The sequence below is a fragment of the Jaculus jaculus genome, chromosome 2, assembly GCF_020740685.1.
Source record: "Jaculus jaculus isolate mJacJac1 chromosome 2, mJacJac1.mat.Y.cur, whole genome shotgun sequence".
NCBI lineage: Eukaryota > Metazoa > Chordata > Mammalia > Rodentia > Dipodidae > Jaculus > Jaculus jaculus.
Genome location: NC_059103.1, coordinates 103810551 through 103830251, shown reverse-complemented (window position 1 = coordinate 103830251; position 19701 = coordinate 103810551). Strand labels below are relative to the sequence as shown.

At 36.1% G+C, this 19701-nt stretch overlaps 1 protein-coding gene across 3 annotated transcripts in view; it reads right to left on the bottom strand.

Moving 5' to 3' along the window:
• Positions 1-832: 832 nt before the first annotated feature.
• The window catches only part of Emcn (endomucin), a 106964-nt gene continuing 88095 nt past the window's right edge, over positions 833-19701 (bottom strand). For 2 of the 3 annotated variants that reach the window (XM_045144529.1, XM_045144527.1), the window contains one exon: positions 14786-15319. The gene's annotated coding sequence lies outside the window, so the exon portion shown is untranslated. Of the gene's footprint in view, positions 1883-14785; positions 15320-19701 lie in introns of those variants that run through there. The other variant, XM_045144528.1, reaches the window with a different exon arrangement.

Below are 19701 nucleotides of genomic sequence, written 5' to 3'. Positions count from 1 at the left end.
TTTTATTTATTTATTTGAGAGCGACAGACACAGAGAGAAAGACAGATAGAGGGAGAGAGAGAGAGAATGGGCGCGCCAGGGCTTCCAGCCTCTGCAAACGAACTCCAGACGCGTGCGCCCCCTTGTGCATCTGGCTAACGTGGGACCTGGGGAACCGAGCCTCGAACCGGGGTCCTTAGGCTTCACAGGCAAGCGCTTAACCGCTACGCCATCTCTCCAGCCCTCTTTTCTCTCTCTATCGCTCTCTCTCTTTGCTTGTGAATAAATAAATAAAGTTGAATTAAAAATGATTGGCCATTTGTACTTTTTGAGAAATATTTAATTAATTAGCCTATTTATTTATTGTTTGAGGAATCTGAGAGTTTTGGTATATTAATTTTTAAGATACACACATACATTTTAGGGTCCTTTAGTATAGAATCATATCACCTGCCAATAAAGATAACTTCACTTTCTCCTGTCCTATTTATGTCCCCTTTATTTTCTTTTAATTTCTTTATTACTTTAATATTTCTAGTACTACATTGAACATGCGTGGAGAAAGTAGGGAACCTTGTCTTATTCTTGCTTTTAATGGAAATGATTTGAGATCCCCCCCATTTAGATTAATGTTGACTATAATTTTGTTGTAAATAGCCTGTGTTATGTTGAGATATGTTTCTTCTATTCTCAGTACCTTCAAGACTTGTTTTTTTTCAAGGTACAGTTTCACTCTAGCTCAGGCTGACCTGGAATTCACTATGTAGTCTCAGTGTGGCCTCGAACTCATGGTGATTCTCCTACCTCTGCCTTCTAAGTGCTGGGGTTAAAGGTGTGCGCCATCACCCCCAGCTACCTTCAAGACTTTTTTATTCCCAAGCCAAACTGTCTCCAGCTTTATTAAAGATAGTTTTCATAAACAATTATGGTATTTCTGGCAGGACATGGGCAGACACTGAGTAACAGTATAGAAGAACTTTCAAACTCCCTTCTTGAATGGACTACCAAAATCAGAAAGCCACTATAAAATCCAATGAAGTTTTCATGTGATGCTCGGAACAGGGGAGTTTGCAGTGATGTCACTGCAAAATCCAGGTCATCTGACATGCTGGCAGAACCAGTGTGAAGGGATCAGGTCCCAACAGATCTCTGGTTTTAAGGGAGTTAAGTCTATGCTGATGGTGGAGGGCAGAACATAAAAATGGACTTGGAGTTTTCTCATGGCATGAGGCATTTGTGCCAGGGTCGGCTACTGTGTCAACACAAGGTAATCCCTCCTCCCCAGAGCCAAGGGGGATCTTTCAAAACTAGCAGGGAAAGGTGTTTTCCCATCACACCAGCTTGGGAGACCTTCTGTTAGTGACACTTGTTCCACCCCCTCCCCCCACCAAACAATTAAGTGTTCTGTGTGGTAATGACATAGCTTTGAAAAAAAAAGTAAAACAAAATTCTGCATTTTTATAAAACTTGATAAAAAATAGTATTTCAAGCTGTACAGTCACCAGAAGTACACAGTTATCCAAAATGCACACACTTCACTGGGCATCTCTGGCACCCTTGGCTTCTGTGCCTGGTCTGTTTTGGCATCTCCCTTTTCTGCAGGGTTATCTCCCTCCTTGCCAGGGTCAGCTTTTCCCTTTTTCCCTTTGGGTACCTTTCTCTCTTCTTTGCATGGGTCTTTTTAGGCTTGGGCTCTGGCTTTGGAGGAGCAGGTTTAGCAGATCACCTTGTGGATCTTCTCTGTGGTTTCTCCTTCACCCGGGCTTTATCTCCTTTAGCATCCCCTTCAGCCTTTCTTTTGGGCATGGCAGCAGCGGGGGGTGGGGGATGTAGGCGCTGAATGCGGGGATGCTTCAATGTGTGGCTTTGGTCAGTCTGGGGTTGTCCTCGATTCTTCTTCCACCTTCAAGATTTTTATGATGAAGAGGAGTTAGAATTTGTCATACACCTTTTCTGCATTTATTAAGAGGATCATATGATTTTTTTTGTCCTTGAGTTCATACATATGGTATATCATTTGTGTATATTGAATCATTCCCTTATTTCTGGAATAAAAGCAACTTGATTATGGTGAATGATTGTTTTTATGTGTGCTTATAGTCTATTTGCATGTTCTGAGAATATTTGAATCTATGGTAGTTGAGTATCTGTATATGTGTATGGATGTATATGATATTTGTGTGGGTGGGTATGGGTGTGTGTGCACCATAGCACATGTATGGAGATATGAAAACAGCCTTGAGGTGCTTGTCTTCTCCCTCCATCCTTTTTGAGATAGTCTCCCCTTGCTGTTAGTTTTTCTTTGCCACTTTGCTTCCTGTGTGCCAGTCTAGCTGGCCTTGTACTTTTCAGATTCCCTAGGTCCCACCTCGCATTGCCCTAGGCACAGCGATGTAACAGACACATGGGCCATTTTGATTTATGGGGTTGCTATGGAGTCGAGCTTGGACCTACATGCTTGCGAACAAGTGCTCCCTTTATTCTCTTTACTCTTGCATCTTTATCTAGTTTTGGTATTAGTATAATAAGGGTAATAATGGCCTCATGCAAGGATTTTGGTAGTGCTCCTTCCTTTTCTACTTTGCAGGGAAGTTTAACAAGCAGTGCTGTTAGTTCCTCTTTAAAGGTCTAATAAATTTCACCAGTGAATCCATCTGGACCTGAAGTTTTTATAGTTGAGAGATCATTTTTGTAACTGCTTTCATCTCCTTGCTTGTTATATATCTGCTTAAATTGTGTATCTCATCTAGGTTTAATTTTGGTAGGCCATAGGTATCTAGAAATGTATCTATTTCTTTCAGATTTTCCTTTTAGTGGAATATGTGTTTTTAAGGTATGTCCTTATAATTTTATGAGTTTCTTTAGAATCTTTTATAATGACTTCCTTTTCATCTCTAATTTTATTAATTTGGGCCTTCTCTCTCTCTCTCTCTCTCTCTCTCTTTTGATTATTTTCATTAAGGGTTTATCAATTATGCTTATTCTTTCAAAGAATAGATTCTTTGTTTCATTAATACTTAGTATTGTTTATTATTTCTATTTTGTTAATTTCTACTTTGATCTTCATTATATTTCATTAATTTCACTCTGATCTTAATTATAGTTCTTTTTTTTCTCTTCTTATGACTGCCTTCATTGTACTTCATAGATTTTGGTATGCGGTATTTCCACTATCATTTGATTCTATTTATTTATTTGAGAGAGAGAAAGAGAGACAGAGTGCAAGAGAATGGGCATACCAGGGCATCCAGCCACTGAAAATGAACTCCAGATGCATGCACCAACTTGTGTATCTGGTTTACATGAGTACTGGGGAATCAAACCTGGGTCCTTAGGCTTCACAGGCAAATGCCATAACTGATAAGCCATTTCTCCAGTCCCTGATCCTAGGACTATTTAAAAAAAATTCTTTTTGCAGTTTTCAAGTAGTCACTCATCTTTCAGTACTGTATTATTTAGTTGAGTTAGTGTGTGTTCCATATTCTGTCTTAGTACTGATAGTGGTTTTATGCTGTTGTTATAAGATAGAATATAAGGAATTATTTTAATTTTCCTATATTTATTAAGATTTGCTTTGTGCCCCAATATACGATCTATCTTAAAGAAAAATACAGCTGCTACTGAAAAGAATGTGTATATACTTCAGCATTTGGTTGGAATGTTCTGTAGATGTCTGTAAGTCTCTTTGTTCTATGATGTTATTTAACCCATCTGCTTCTCTTACTTTTTGGCATGGATGACCTGTGAGTTGATGATTTTAAGTCTAGTAGCGTTTGTGTAATGAAATGAGCATATGTTTATATATATATATATAATTGTCATGTCCTCTTACTGAATTATTCCTTTAATCAATGTAAAGTGATTTTCTTCATTCCTGTAGTTACTGTTGGTTTTATATCTGTCCTGTTAGTTTGTTAGAACAGCCACATCTAGTTATTTCTTAGGACTGTTTTCTTGAAGTACCACTTTCCATTTCTTCATTTTAAGGTAAAGTTTGTCTTTTAAACAACGTTGAGATTATTTTAGTCAGCAAACAGAAGTGTCTGTGTTTGTTTTTTTAAAAATATTTATTTATTTGCAAGCACAGAGCAAGAGAGAAAGAAAGAGAGAGAGAGAGAGAGAGAGAGAGAGAGAGAGAGAGAGAGAGAATGGAGAGAAAAGAGACAGAGAAGAGAGACAGAGAGAATAGACACAACAGGGCCTTCAGCCACTGCAAACAAATTCCAGATGGAGTGACCAAAGCTGCTGAATATGCCTGCTAGGCTGAGCTGTGAAAACGTTACCTCCTTGGTGCACTATCCACTTGGCTTGTTTTGATCCAGCAAAGTCAGGAGTAGGAACCTGCATTAGATTACAGGAGGCTCAGTATGGACATCCCCATAGTCCTCACACAGAACTATTGGGTAAACAAATCTTCTGCCACCCAGTCCTTAGTTTTTTTTATTCAGTGTATGATGGTTTGAATGTAAACCACCCCCCCCTCCACAGACTCATGTGTCTGAATACTTAATTCCCTGTTAGTGGTGCAGTTCAGTAAGGAAGTAGGACTCTTAAAACTAGAGGAACTGTGTCATTGGGAGCGCGACTTCAGGTGTTATAGCCCAGCTCTACTTGCCTTCTCTCTCTCATTCTCTCTCTACTTCCTCCCTCCTGATGTGAAAATGTGACTCCAGATTCTTGGTTTGCTATGGTTTTCCCATGATGATAGACTTCTTGCAACTGTAAGCCAAAAATATTCTGTTTTCTTCCTTAATTTGATTCAGATTGGCATATTGTTCCAGCCACGAGAAAGTGGCTGATACAGAAAATTTGGACCGAGATGTGGGACCATTGCTGTGATAAACATGACCATATGGTCTTTAGTCCTTTGGAATTGTTTTGCAGGAGGAATGTGGAAGGATTTGGAAGTTTGGACTAGAGAAGCCTTAAAATGCTATAAGCAGAGCTTATTGGGTCATTCTGATGGGAGCTAAAAACATCAGAAAACTGAAAAAAAATCAGATTGTGGAAATTGTACTCATATCTTTATTGGGAACTGAGCTAGAAGTAGTTCATGTGCTATTCTGGCAAAGAAACTGACTGTTTATGTCCTGAGAACTTGAACAAAATTAAATTTAAAAAAAAGTAATGGACTAATATGTTTGGCAAAGGGAATTTCAAGTCAGAAAAACATTGAGTGTGCAGCATGGTTTCTCCTTGCTGCCCTGATGCAGATCTATAATGTAAAAGAGGAAAATACAGAGCACAAAGATATGAAAAATACAGTTTGGCACAGAAATATATGTAACCATTTTAAAGTCCCAGTCTTGGTGACTGAGTGGCTGCAGCTACAACAGCTGTTTCTGGATTATTGATATACATATTTGTATCCACAGTGATCAATTTTACTAGTACTCTTGAACTCTTTATCCAGCAATTTACTTAGCTCATTATCTTTTAATTTGGTAGCTATAAAGTTATATTCTCTTGAAGGTGTCACACTGCTTTGCCTTAAAGGTTTTACTATAGAAGTATTTCTCTGAGGAGTCTCATATATTTTTGAATTTTAATTTTTATTTATTTATTTATTTATTTATTTGTAAGGAGGGGAAATGAATTTTCTAGGGCCTCTTGCCACTGCAAACAGACTTCGGATGCATGTTCCACTTTGTGTGTATGGCTTTACATGGGTACTGGGAATTCAAACTGTGGCCATCAGGCTTTGCAAACAAACACTTACCCACTGACATATCTCTTCAGCCTAATATCTTATATTTCTTGAAGCCATTGTGGGGATTTTTTTTTCCTCTTTTGTTCTCAGTAAGGTTTTTGTTGTTGTTGTTGTTGTTGTTTGTTTGTTTTTAATATGGGAGAGCATGAGTGAGAGCAAGAGAGAGAAAGATGGAAGATTGGCATGCAGTGCCTTCAGCCAATGTAATTGAACTCCAGATGCATACACCATCTTGTGAGCATATGTGACCTTGCACATTTGTATCAAATTGGGCATTTGGCTTATGTGGGATCTGAAGAGTTGAGCATGGGACCTCAGGCTTTGCAAGCATGTGCCTTAACTGCTAAACCTTCTATCTAACCCTCAGTAAGATTTTTATTTGTATAGAGCTACTGATTTTAGTATTTTTCAGAAAGTGCTTATCAGATCTAAGAGTTTTCCCAACATGTTTAGGGTCTTTCAAGCATAGGAGAATGTTATCTTTCAACAGGAATAATTTTCTTCTTTTCTTTATATCTTTATCCTTTGCACTTTATTCTTTTGTCTCTTGTAGATTTGGAACATTACAGAAAGGTTTGGAACATTATAGAAAGGTGTGAGTGAGAACACTTCTCCATCATTTTACTGGAAATATTTTCAGTTATTCTCAATTTAGCATAATGTTTATGTTTGTCATAAATAGTTTATTACATTGAAGTACATTTCTTCTATTCCTAGGTTCTTCATTACCATATAAAGAGATGTGCTTATGTCTATTTATGTGTCAGATTTCACTTATTAATTTTTGCATGCAGAACCAATCTTGCGTCTTTGGAATGGAACAAACTTGACCCTAGTGTATGATCTTCTTAGTGTGCCCTTGAGTTTGATTTACAAGTATTTTATTTAGGTGTTTCGGCACTTGGTTTGTTCTTAATTTGAACTTGAGTTGCATCATCAGATTAGTTATTTAATATCATCATGATTTTTTAATGTAAGATATCTTAGAATTAGCTATAATCTAAAGTTTCTGTTAAATTATGCTTTCATTTTAATTTAATCTAGGTATTTAAACATTTTTTCTCTCATTTATTCAATGAACTACTTTTTGGTCACTCAAGAATTTGTTGTTCACTCTGTATTTGTGTAGGTTTTTAAAAGGTTGGTTTCTAGATTTATATATAGAATGTGGCCTATTTTAGAAACATATCTATGGGCTGCTGAAAATAACTGATATTATTTATCTGTTGGATAAACTGTTCTGTATATGCTTATTAAATCCACTTTAATTACATGTGCAGTTTAACTGTTTCCTTACTGACATTTTAGTTTAGATGAGACATCTAAAGGTGAGAGTAGGGTATTGAAATCAGGTCCTATATGACCTCCTAGATACATTAACACTTGTATTATGAAATTATGAGTTCCAAAATTTAGTGTATAAATATTGCAATTTTTATAAGTTCTCAAAGAGTTACTGTACGCTGTGGGCATCTTTATCCTGACTAATTTTAGTTAGAAATCACTTTATCAGTATCAGTATAGCTGTTTCAGGCTCCATGTGCTTGCTTTATTAGCGTCTATCTTTTGACTCTCTGTCTATGAGTGTCTTTGCTGTCTATGGTTGTCTGTGGGTGTCTTTGTTAATGAGATGTGTTTCCTGGAGACAACAGGTAATTGGAGCATGTTTGGTAATACAATCAGTCAGTATGCTCTTCTAATTGGTGGATTTTGGTCACTTATATTTGAGTTTATTGTTAATGGTTCTTTACTAATTCCTTCTACTTTGTTGTTGTTCTGGATAATTGGATTATTGTTTGTCCCACCTCCCCAACCCCCTGTTAGTATTTGTGGCTTGCTGTGCTAGAAATGAAGGATTCCTTTCGAGATTATTTTGTTCAACTATTCCTTTCATGAAATTTATTCTTTCCTGTGCTGTCATAAGTGAGACTGTTTTTCTCACTCTGCTCTATATAACATTCATTTAATAATCTTGTTCATTGTTAGTTTGATGGTTATGAGCTGCCTTAGTTTGTGCTTATCTTGAAATTTCCTTATTTCTCCATGTATTTTTTTAAATTTTTTTTCTTTTTTTAAAATTTTTATTAACATTTTCCATGATTATAAAATATATCCCATGGTAATTCCCTCCCTCCCCACCCCCACACTTTCCCATTTGAAATTCCATTCTCCATCATATTACCTCCCCATTACAATCATTGTAATTACATATATACAATATCAACCTATTAAGTATCCTCCTCCCTTCCTTTCTCTACCCTTGGTGTCTCCTTTTTACCTTACTGGCCTCTGCTACTAAGTATTTTCATTCTCACACAGAAGCCAAATCATCTGTAGCTAGGATCCACATATGAGAGAGAACATGTGGCGCTTGGCTTTCTGGGCCTGGGTTACCTCACTTAGTATAATACTTTCCAGGTCCATCCTCTCCATGTATTTTAAAGGATAGTTTTGCTATCCTTAAAAATAAATATATTGGTTTCTAGGTATTTACTTTCAGAGCTCGAAATATATTATTCAATATTTTCCTGGCTCTTAGGGTTGCTGATGAGAGATATAATGTCATTCTGATGTATTTGCCTTTGCAGATGAGCTGGTGTTTGTTTTTTTTTTTTTATAGCTCAGCATTTAATAGTTTCTTTGCTATGTATTTTTAACACCTTTACTGCCATATGAAGACATTGTGGAGAACCTCACTGTGTCTATTTGGGATTCTAAATGTCTTTGTGTTTAGATATCCACTTCTCTGGACTTGATAACTGTTTTTGCTATAAGTTCATTGAATGGATTCTCTATGCCTTAAGTTTTTTATCTTAGCCCCTTCTTCTACACTATGCATTGCTAGGTTTGTTCTCTTGCTGATAACACAAAATTCTTGGATGTGTGGTCATGTTTATTATTATTTTGCTTATTGATGTTTAATTGTAGTATTCCTTTACCTTGTCCTCCATACCTACCATTCTTTCTCCTAATTGTTTGAATCTATTGGTGATATTTGCTAGTATGTTTTTTATTTGATTCATTGAGTTTTCCATTCACAATATTTATTTGTATTCAAAATCTGACTTTATTTTTTATTCTGTTTTGCTGACTTTTTCATTCAAATTACTGATTTTTCATCTATTTTACTAACCTCTTCTTCTCTGTTGCTGATTTTCCAGTATCTGGATTGAATTTATATACATATTTTATCCACATTGATCAACTTTACTAGTAATCTTGAACTCTTCATCCAGCAACTTACTTAGCTCATTATCTTTTAATTTGGTAGCTGTGAAGTTATATTCTCTTGAAGGAGTCACACTGCTTTGCTTTTTCATGTTTTTTATTTTTCTGTATTTAATTTCCTTACCTGCTAGCTGTACATCACTTTCACACTGCAGCAGCCTTCTCTTGAGAGCTTGATCCCCAGTGCTACTATTGATGAGGCGGCTTCTTCTCTTCTCCCTGCTGTGGAACCATGCAGCTGAAGTTGTGTTTATCTTGGTTTACTTCTTTTTGGTACTTCTCCCTTCTTTTCCATGGTACTTTGCAGTTGTACTCTTACTGACTTTGTACAATTTTTAAGATCTTCTTTCTCACTAAAACAAACTCTTTTTCACTGGGTTCCAAGGAAGCAGCCTCTAGTCTTCTATCTAACCTGAGAGATTTGATCTTGTATCCTTCAACTCTAACAACATTATTAATTAATTGTAGTAACTTGTTGCATATTTCATAGGATGTATGCAGGATCTGCTCAACTTGCTTTCTAAACTATTTGTCTCTCTTCCTGAGTTATTGCATTAGTTTGGACATTTTTCCATCACAGTACAGTGTTGAATAGAAAAGTTAGCATATTTTTTATTTTTCTAATTTTGAGGGAATAATTTAAGTTTTTAATCATTTATGTGTTAGACTTCCCATAACTATGCTTTATCTAATTAAGGTAACATCTTTGAATCCAAATTTGGTAAGTTTTAATGTTTTATTTAATTCTTTATTTGAGAGAGACAGAGACAGAGACAGAGCAAGATAGAATAAATGGCAGCATGCCAGGGCCTCTAGCATCTGGTCATATATGGGAATTGGAGAATTGAACCTGGGCCCTTTGGCTTTGCAGACAAGTGCCTTAACTGCTAAGCCATCTCTCTAGCCTCATGGAAAATATTTTATCATGAATGAATTTAGAATATTTTTCAAGAATCTTTTTACCATTTATTGTGATAAATCATGATATTTTCAACTTTATTCTGGTAATATGTTGAATTATAATGATTGATGTTTGAATAGAAGACAATCTTGAAATCCTAAAATTAATCTTATTATTACCATTTTCCATTTAATTTGCTGGATGTACTTTGTCAATATTTAGTTAACAGTTTTTGTGTTTATTTGTGAGCATTATTAGTGTATATATATGTATATATTCTTTATTTTTTTCCTTTTTAAAATATCTTTTGGTCCATTTGTTATCAGAGTAACACCAGCTTCTCAAATTAGTTGTATAATGTTCATTCCTTTCATCATCTGTGAATCTATTTTTGCCCATCACTTGTTTTTTTTTTTTTTTTTTTTTTTTTGAGGCAAGCCCAACAAACTGGCCTTTTTTATGTGATAGAGTGAAAGTGAGAGCAAGAGAGAGAAAGAATTAGCACACCAGGGCCTCTAGCCACTGCAATTGAATTCCACACACATGTGCCACCTTGTGTGAATGTGTGACCTTTCATGCTTGAGTCACTCTGTGTGTCTGGATTACATGGGACCTGGAGTCAAACATGGGTTCTTAGGCTTCACAAGCAAGCACATTTAAGTGCTAAACCATCATTCTAGCCCTTTGCTGACCATTTAAAAATATTTTATTGTAATATCAGAGCCTCTAGCCACTGCAAACTCCAGATGCATGTGCCACTTTGTGCATCTGACTTTACACAGGTACTGGGGAATCAACCCAGGACCATCAGGCTTTGCAGGCAAGTGCTTTGAGCTGCTGAGCTTCCTCTATAATCCTTGATGACAAGTTTTAATAGTACCTATAGTTCATAAATTTACTTCTTTTGGAGGATGTATATAATTTAGATTGGATGATAATATTTGGAATTTGTATTGTACTTTGTTATCTTTACAAAAGAGGGTCCAAGTTTTTTCAGGATGACTGTTAAGTCCTGAGTAGATTGGCTTAATTCCTGAAAGCCTGTTTTTAAGCTGTGTTAGAGTTCATCTAGAGTCACCTTTATGCCATATGTGTTTTGGAATCACTATTAAGGCTTAAACATTCTAGATTCCTCCATGAATGTTATCCATGAAAAGTTTTAAATATGGTTTGTCAGATTTTGAATGCATCTGTTTTATATGAGAGCTATAAACTCATATCATACAGTTCTGTCTGAGTAGTTTTTTTTTTCTCCCTGACTCCAATGAGTTTTATTCTGTGTTCAGAGCTCAGCATCCAGTTACAAACAGATACAGTTTCCTATATGCAGTTTTTAAAAGTTTTTTTCTGTATATAAGTTCTTCCTGTCCAATTTTGTGGTCCATAAATTCCAACCAATTTAGTTCCCTTGCTGTTTGTATTGCTCCTTACCTCTAAGTTATCTCAGGTTTAGTAAAGGATTCTCTCGTGTGCAGGTCATTTGGATCTAAAGTTGGGGACATGAAGGTTCACTTTATCTGTGCTCATGTATTCCACTTCAGTGCTATATGTTTATTGTCTGAAATTGATAACAATAGAATGATAACTAATTGTGTCAAACATAATTCTTCCACTTCTTTGTGTAGTTAGCAAAATGAGGATTAGAATATTTTGTCTAGTAATGAAGAATACTGATTTGGTCATATGTTGGAATGTATCTTCCTGTTTACTGGTTGAACACTCTTCAGTAAGGTTACTTAACTTTCTGTGTTAACTTCTGCATCATTTAATTGTTAAGCAGCTGTTGATAATATGATATTAGGAAATATTTCTTACTTTTAATACTTTTATATATTTTATTTTCATTTATTTATTTATGCACATGTATGTGTGTGTGAGAGGGAGAGAGAGATAAAGAGGCAGATATAATGAAAGAGAGAGAGAATGGGCATGCCAGGGCCTACAGCTGCTGCAAACAAACTCGAGACGCATGCACCATTTTGTGCATCTGGCTTATGTGGGTCCTGGGGAATTAAGCCTGGGTCCTTTGGCTTTGCAGGCAAGTGCCTTAACTGCTAAGCCATCTCTCCAGCCCCAGGAATTATCTCTTGCTTTTGTTGTGATGATTAAGCTGTGGCATTTTAATACAGTTCTTGGCACATACTGAGTGTTGGATATGGTGACAACTAACTTTTGTTATTCTCATGTTGGTAGAATTTCTTTTACATCTTTTGAAAAGAAAACATGGTTTAAATTACATCTTCTTATATATTTATAAATGTGAAAAATGTCCTTGACAAAAAATAGTCCTGGTGATCTTTACTTTGATAGAATGTCTGACTTGAAGCATAGGGATTGAGGATTTTCCCATAGTTTATCAAAAGACAAGTCCCATGGAAATAGGACAAAAGTATACTTGTTTAATGGAGTATATGATATTTTGTTGTTTCTAGGAAAGTTTATTTATTATTCTCCCTCTCTCTTCCTCCCTCCTTCCCTCTCTCCCTCTATTCCTCCTCCTTCCTTCCTTCCTTCCTTCCTTCCTTCCTTCCTTCCTTCCTTCCTTCCTTCCTTCCTTCCTTCCTTCCTTCCTTCCTTCTCTCTGTTTCTGCATTGTCATTCTGTAGCCCTGGATATACTTGTAGTCACTCAAAATATAGCTCAGGTTGGCCTTTATCTTCTTATTTGGTCTTCCAAGTGCTGGGATTACTGGCATGCATACCATGCTTGGTGTTTAAAGTACAACTTCTAAAGGATATTGCCTTTCCATTTTACAGACCTATTTTATATATATCTTTCTCTCTCTCTCCTCTCTCTCTCACTGTCTATGCTTGTGTGTGTATATGTGCATATGTGTGATTATATGTGTATATTGTTGCTGAGGATCAAACTCAGAGTTTTGAGCATGCCAGGCAAGCACCCTGCCAGGAGCTCTACCTACAGTTCAGGCACCTACAAAATCTCAGTGACAAGTAGGACTCATCAGAAAACAAAAACAAAAAGCCTAATGTGTTCATTGCAAAAGGTTAGCCTATGCCATAAGTGTATCCTCACAACTTTAAATATGGATGACATAAAGTAAAACACATTTGTCAGCCATATGTAATATATTGGCTCAGCAAGGGAAATTGAAAATTCTTGCTTGGTTGGCTGATAATACTGTGTCAGCCAACAACATCCACTTACTCTCAGATGACAACAGCAGCAGTTAATTAGCTCCCGTTTATGTTTGGGCTATTCCATAGAGTTAAATTATGTTAATATTTTTGTGCAGTGCAAAGATATAGAGGATATAGCCTTTAATCTGAATATAAACTTTCCTTTGTTGCAGTGACATTTAAACTACATATTAGAATACAAAGCTTATTAATCAGTGGGGTATGAAACCAGATTACCTAATAGATCTCTTAATTCTTAAAAACAAATTCATCTGACTAATAATTGTGTTTACTTGAAAGTAAAATGCTATAGAAGTGCAAGTTGGCTTATGAAAATGCAGGAAGTTGAGGTTCCTTTTGAGACTGATGCTACAAAAGCCATGAGCATCATCCTAAGTTTCTTATCACTTTGACCTTTAACAAATTATTTGATGCTTCAGTTTTCAGTAAGAGCATATTAAGTTATGCACATTTCCTTTTTATTGTATTAAATTGTATTTTCAGGAAGATTTCAAAATTTGACATATCACAGAGAAAACCAACAGACTAAAACCAGTATAAACAAGGTCAGTTACATATTGACCTTTGAAATGTTAAAAATATATCTTAGTCACATTTTCTTAAAATATGATTGAGAAAAAGTGTTTTTGACTGATTCAAGTCTTCTCAATCAGGTTGAAATACCTGTGAGCTAAATTCATACTTGAATGAGAAACTCTCTACTAACCATGCTCCCGAAAGTTAGAGTTTAAGCAAATACTATATGTAGTCATTTCAGCTAGAGAAGAGCTTGTTTCACATTCTGTTTGAGTAGGCTTTTGCTGGGAGCTCATTGAAGCAATCTAGAATGTTGGGCTACTGTTCCTGTGAAGACACATATTCCCTGCTTGCCATGCTCTGGCCACAGTCTCACACATTTAGAGACTTTTAATTTAGAATAAGCCACGTTTCCTTTATGTGAAATCATCCATATTGAGTACTCTTGCCCTAACCTTCCTCCTTCTTATTCTCCCCCACCCATTTCTCCATCCTCATGAAGCATGACAGAGCTACCCATCAGAAAGATATACTTGCTTGATGTACTAGATTAGACGTAGCCTAAATATCTGAAAGCTAAACTCAGAATGATTACATAGCCCTAAAGTAAAGTGGAAGGCAAATGAAAAGTTTGAAAGTATATTACAACTTGTCATTCTAACACACTTTCCTTAGATCAGGAAGCTTATTAGCATGGCATTCATGTCATCACAAATTTTTGAGAACTGCCACCGGAGTTTGTTAGTTCCACAGCTTTCCACAAAGACTCAGCCAACTTGACATTTTGATCCTGTATGTCAAGAAAGCAGCCAAGGTTGACCAGTTGAGTTTCAACAGCAGCATGTACTTCTGATGGGGTGGCTGATACAGTCATAAAATTTTAGTAAGGTGCAATATTGAAAGATAATTTCCCAATTATGTACTGGTTGACTGTTGGTTTTCTAGACACTAGATTTTAAGCAAGGATTGCTAGAGAAAATCACTTCTAAAGGAAACGTTTTTGTGGGGGGGGTGGGGAGCTACAGAGATAGTAGCAACCAACTGAATTAATAAAAAAAATCTTACTTGGCTACTGTCTTGGTGAATGCAACACCTAGTGTCAATTACAAATAGACCAAAAGAGATGTCAAACCACTCTCTCCTCAGTAGAGTCTGATTCATGAATTTTTGTCCCTTTTTCACTTATTACAGATATTTTTTCATATTCTAATAAGCTCTCATGTCCTAAAAATTTTAAAAATCAAGATTATGGGAAAACAATACCAATGTAATTTTCACAGTCATAATGCATTATTACATTGAATACAGCAATTATTTATTACAAACATGAATAAAATACCTTTATGTACAGAGAAGCAAGGAGTGATTTCTAAATATTTAAGCACACTTGCGAATTTTCCCTGCATTAACATAGTGAAAACCAATAAATACAAATACTAGGCTTTCTAAGAACACAAAGGAAGGAGGGAAGTTCCCATGGATCAATGGTATCAGCCCTGGAAACTTTAAAATCAGTGATGGCGATGGCATATCCTTAGGGAGCCCATCTGCCTGGAGCTGCCAGATTCACTGCTCAAAAAAGTCTTTCCTAAGTTCTTCTCTCCTAAGAATGTCCCTATAAATTGGAGTGATTTGCTTTTCTACATCTCAAAGGACCAGAGAGACTCTAAATTTTTTTTTCTTTTTGATTTATCAAAAGATTGCATGTCATCTGTGCATTCCTTTGCTGGAGGGCACCTGATGCAGACTGGTGAGAATGCTGACAGTTGGAATTGATTCTGCAGGACTTTTCCCTTCACCCTGGAGCACAGAGGCTGACGATAAAGCCTGTGGAGAAGAAAACAGCAGCTCAGCTTCCAAGAAAACAGAAATGGTGGGGTGATGAGGTCTTGGTGAGAAATGTTAGTGACTAGCTGAACTTTTCTACATACACAATAGTCACCTGAATGTCTCTTGTACATTAAATGGAACATTCTGAATATTAAAAAAATCTCACCCCTAAACTTGGACCTTGTCGTCCTATTCTTTGTCATACCCACTGCTCACATCGAGTTGATTTATATATCTTGATATTTTTAAAATAAACAACAGGGCTAGAGATTTAACTCTGCGTTTTGCACATAAAGCACCCCAAATCTGAGTAATCCCCAGACCTATGGCTTTTATGGCCATAGTAGAACCACAGAACCCACACTGGATTTTAGGTTGTGAAAGGGACCATAGATCAGGGTATCATTGATGTCCTCAGAAGGTTTTGCAAATGCGCAAGCAAAAGAGAAATGACAACTAGGGATGAGGGAGCAAGCAGGTAGCGGTCACTGTTTCCATGACAACAACACAGAATTGGTCACAGACCCAGAGATGTCTTTCTACTCAATTGTAAAATTATGTATCCCAGTAAATTTTGTATCTTTCACAGGTTTATATGCTATGAAAAGTTGAAGATTATTTTTACTGTACATACTATCAAGACAGTATAATACAGTTTATACTTTATATATTAATCTTTGATCATATTTTAATTTCATTTTCTCCAAAGTGAAATTAGTAAGTGATAAATATGAACACTATTTCTTAATGAATGCTACAAACTATTTTTTCAAAGATTAATCTAATTTAAACTTAACAATACAGCAGCCTGTGAAAATCTGCCTCACCAGTATGATTTGAAGAAAGAAGTAAGACATTCAAGGGAATTTTATATTTCTGGTCATTATCCACCGTTTTTTTTTTTTTTTTTAGCACAAATAGTCTAGGAATTCTTATAATTTTACATTACTACTTATGCTTCCTTAAATATGAGGTATCTTTTCATAGCCTTTGCTCATTTTTCTATATTTTTACCTTGTATTATTTTTTGTGTATTTAAGATATTAATTGATATTGATTAATTGATACAATCATCACAGACCTATTCCAAGTCTCTTGTAATAATCTTTATGATAAAATTTCTTATGGGGAAATTTTAAGTCACAATATAATAGAGTTATTATATTCTTTATTTTATATTTTCAAAATTACTATCCAACTGGTAATTAACAAAATATACTTATTAAACTTTTTTAATTAATTTTTTTGAGACAAGGTCTCATTCTGGCCCAGGCTGACATGAAACTCAAAGCAATTCTCCTGCCTTAGCCTCTGAGATGCTGGCATTATAAGCACAACTCACCATGTCCTGCTTTCCATTTTTTTCTATTTACATTTAGTTCTTTATACAACTTTACCCTAAATACACATTATGGGCTGATGTCCCAAGGTATATGTTGTTACCTTGTTTTATCAGACCATACATTGGCATGAATAAGAAAGGAATGGATTATGCCTGCTGCTCATTTTCTCTTAGAAATTCTGGCCTTATGACGAGGTATTCAGCTCTTGTGGGGATATATCTGAAGGACTGTAAGTCAACATAGCTTCCATACACTTGACAATACAAGTTCACTGCAGCATTATTCATCATAGGAAGTTATAGAATCAACTTGCGTGACCTTACCTTACCAAATGAATGGAAGAAATGAATAAAGAAAATGTGGCATATATGTACAAGAAAGCTTTAAGTCATTGGGAAAAAAAGAATGAAATTATGTCCTTTACAGGAAATTGGATATAGGTGGAGATCACCATATTAAGCAAAAAGAGCTGGAAGCAGAAAGACAAATATTGTATGTTTTCTCTCAGTTCTGGATCCTAGGCTTTATATGATATGTAAAATCATTCATATACAACCATTGTCCATACACACACAGAGACACACATACACACATGATATATGTCTACATATATGTGCATGTGGATAGATAGACAGATAGATAGATAGATAGATAGATAGATAGATAGATAGATAGATAGATAGATAGATATAATGAAAACAAGAGTGAGATTGTCTAGGAGAGGGAAGAGGAATAAAAGTATATGGAAAGAAAGAGAAAGTTAAGGGTATGCCTGGAGGAATATGGTCAAATAAATAAATGAAATTAAAAAAATCTAGCCTTAGCAGAACTTGTTCTAAGAAATAGAAAGTTATATTTTTAGTTCTGTCATCCTTGCCTCCTCTCTGTGTTGTTTTTTTTTTTTTTTAAGATGTGTCATTGGCATTTAATCCTGATATAATCACAATAGCGAGGCAAGGTTTCTTTCACTCTAACCTATGCTGACCTGGAGCTCACTCTGTAGCTCCAGGCTGGCCTGGGATTCACAGTGATCCTCCTACTTCAGTGCTGGGATTAAAGGCATGTGCCCCTACATCTGACCCCTTGCCACTTATTACAAGAGAATTAGTCTAAGCCAGTTCTAACACATTTTACCTGCACATGAACACTAATGTGTAATGAAGTACTCATAATGAGTATATTGAAGTTTTGAGATTTTCATTCTAGTGACCTTCAGAAGTTATAACATTTTCAATTTTATTAATTAAATTTTAACACAAATATTTCTGTTGAGTGTGGCACTAGTTATTTTGAGGGCAAAATCACTTTTGTTCCCATAGCTAGGACCAAAGTGAACTTTATACTTTACATGATACTTTAGAGTATATATACCTATAAGTATAGCATTATATATACAGTTGAGATATATATATATATCTCAAACCACATATATCAAACCAAATATATATATTTGGTTTTTTGAGGTAGGGTTTCACTCTAGCTCAGACAGACCTGGAATTCAGTATGTAGTCTCAGGGGGCCTTGAACTCATGGCATTCCTCCTAACTCTGCCTCCTGAGTGCTGGGATTAAAGGCAAGTGTCACCACACCCAGCAAGGTACTGATATTTTGAAGCCCCTGTCAACCTTCCTGTTGCTGTTAGAAAGGTAATAGTTGTTAATTTGAGTTGGAATTGTTGAACTGGCACCAGTCATTCCTACTTGGCTTTTAATTTTCTTCCTGTAATTGCTTTAATTCTTGTGCAAGATTTCTCGCTTCCAGAAGGTCATGTTCTGCAGAAAGCAGGGATCATGATGCATAAAACTTCTTGAATTCCTGCCTCCTCACCAATTCATATCCAGTGTAATTATCTGCATAAAACAGATCATCATCACAGGAGACAAAACACTAAGCATGCAGAATCTTGGTTTGTAATGGGAAATTTGAACGTTGGAAAATATTTCTGTATTATTGTTTGCATGTTACATACAAGTTCAAAGACTTTTTTGTTTTTTATTTTTGTGAGGCAAGCCCAACAGACTGGACTTTTTTTTTTATGTGAGAGCAAGAGCGATAGTGAGAGAGAATGGGTGCACCTGGTGCCTCCAACCACTGCAATCGAACTCCAGATGCATGAGCCACCTTGTGCGCATGTGCAATCTTGCACGCTTGCACTTTGTACAAATTGCTTATGTAGGACTTGGAAAGTCAAACATGTGTCTTTAGGCTTTACAGGCAAGCACCTTAACTGCTATCTATAATCCTCTAGGTCTGATGAGTAGGTTTCTATATAATTCTTTGTTAATGTCTGATTACTACTTGACAGCCTAGAATGTAATAATAACCTTTTGGTCATTATATCCTAACTACAGTGATAAGAACATGTAAGTTAGAGATGAAAGTAACACAAGTAGGCAGTGCCATTGGCAGGTGGAAAACTTGCTTCTTCCCAGCACTCTCTGATCTTTGTTCTTCAGAACATGGTTATAAAATTCCAAGATTATTCAGGAATGCAACAAAGGTTATATATTTCTGCAAATGAGGTCATAAACTCAAAGGATGGGACTTTTTTTAAGTACAAATATTGAAAAACATGTTGGGCAATAATTTATTCATTAATTTTTTGCTTATATGTGTCATGCATGTACATGTCTGTGCTCTTGTAACAACCCATGAGTTCCCCTGTGGTCAGGTTCACTTGCCTATGGTGGCTGGAGCAGAAATTTAGGGGTATCTCGCTCCATTGACTTTCATTTCATTCTTGTTGGAGCCATATTTTAGCATGCTCCAGCGAAGTGTGGGTCTCTGCTCTCTACAGGACTGGGATCCAGGCTTGCATGGCCATGCAAAGTTGTTTAACATGTGCTCTGGAGATTTGAACTCAGGCTATCTTAGTCCCCTTCAGGCTCTCATACTTGACCAGGAAGGGCACTTGTCCTCTGAGCCATCTCTCCAGTCCTGGACAATAATTTCTTTCATTAAACTTATGGATCAGGCTGATTCATATAAGCTTTTCCTTCACTTCTCCGTCCCCCTCAAGACTCCCAGTCATCTAAA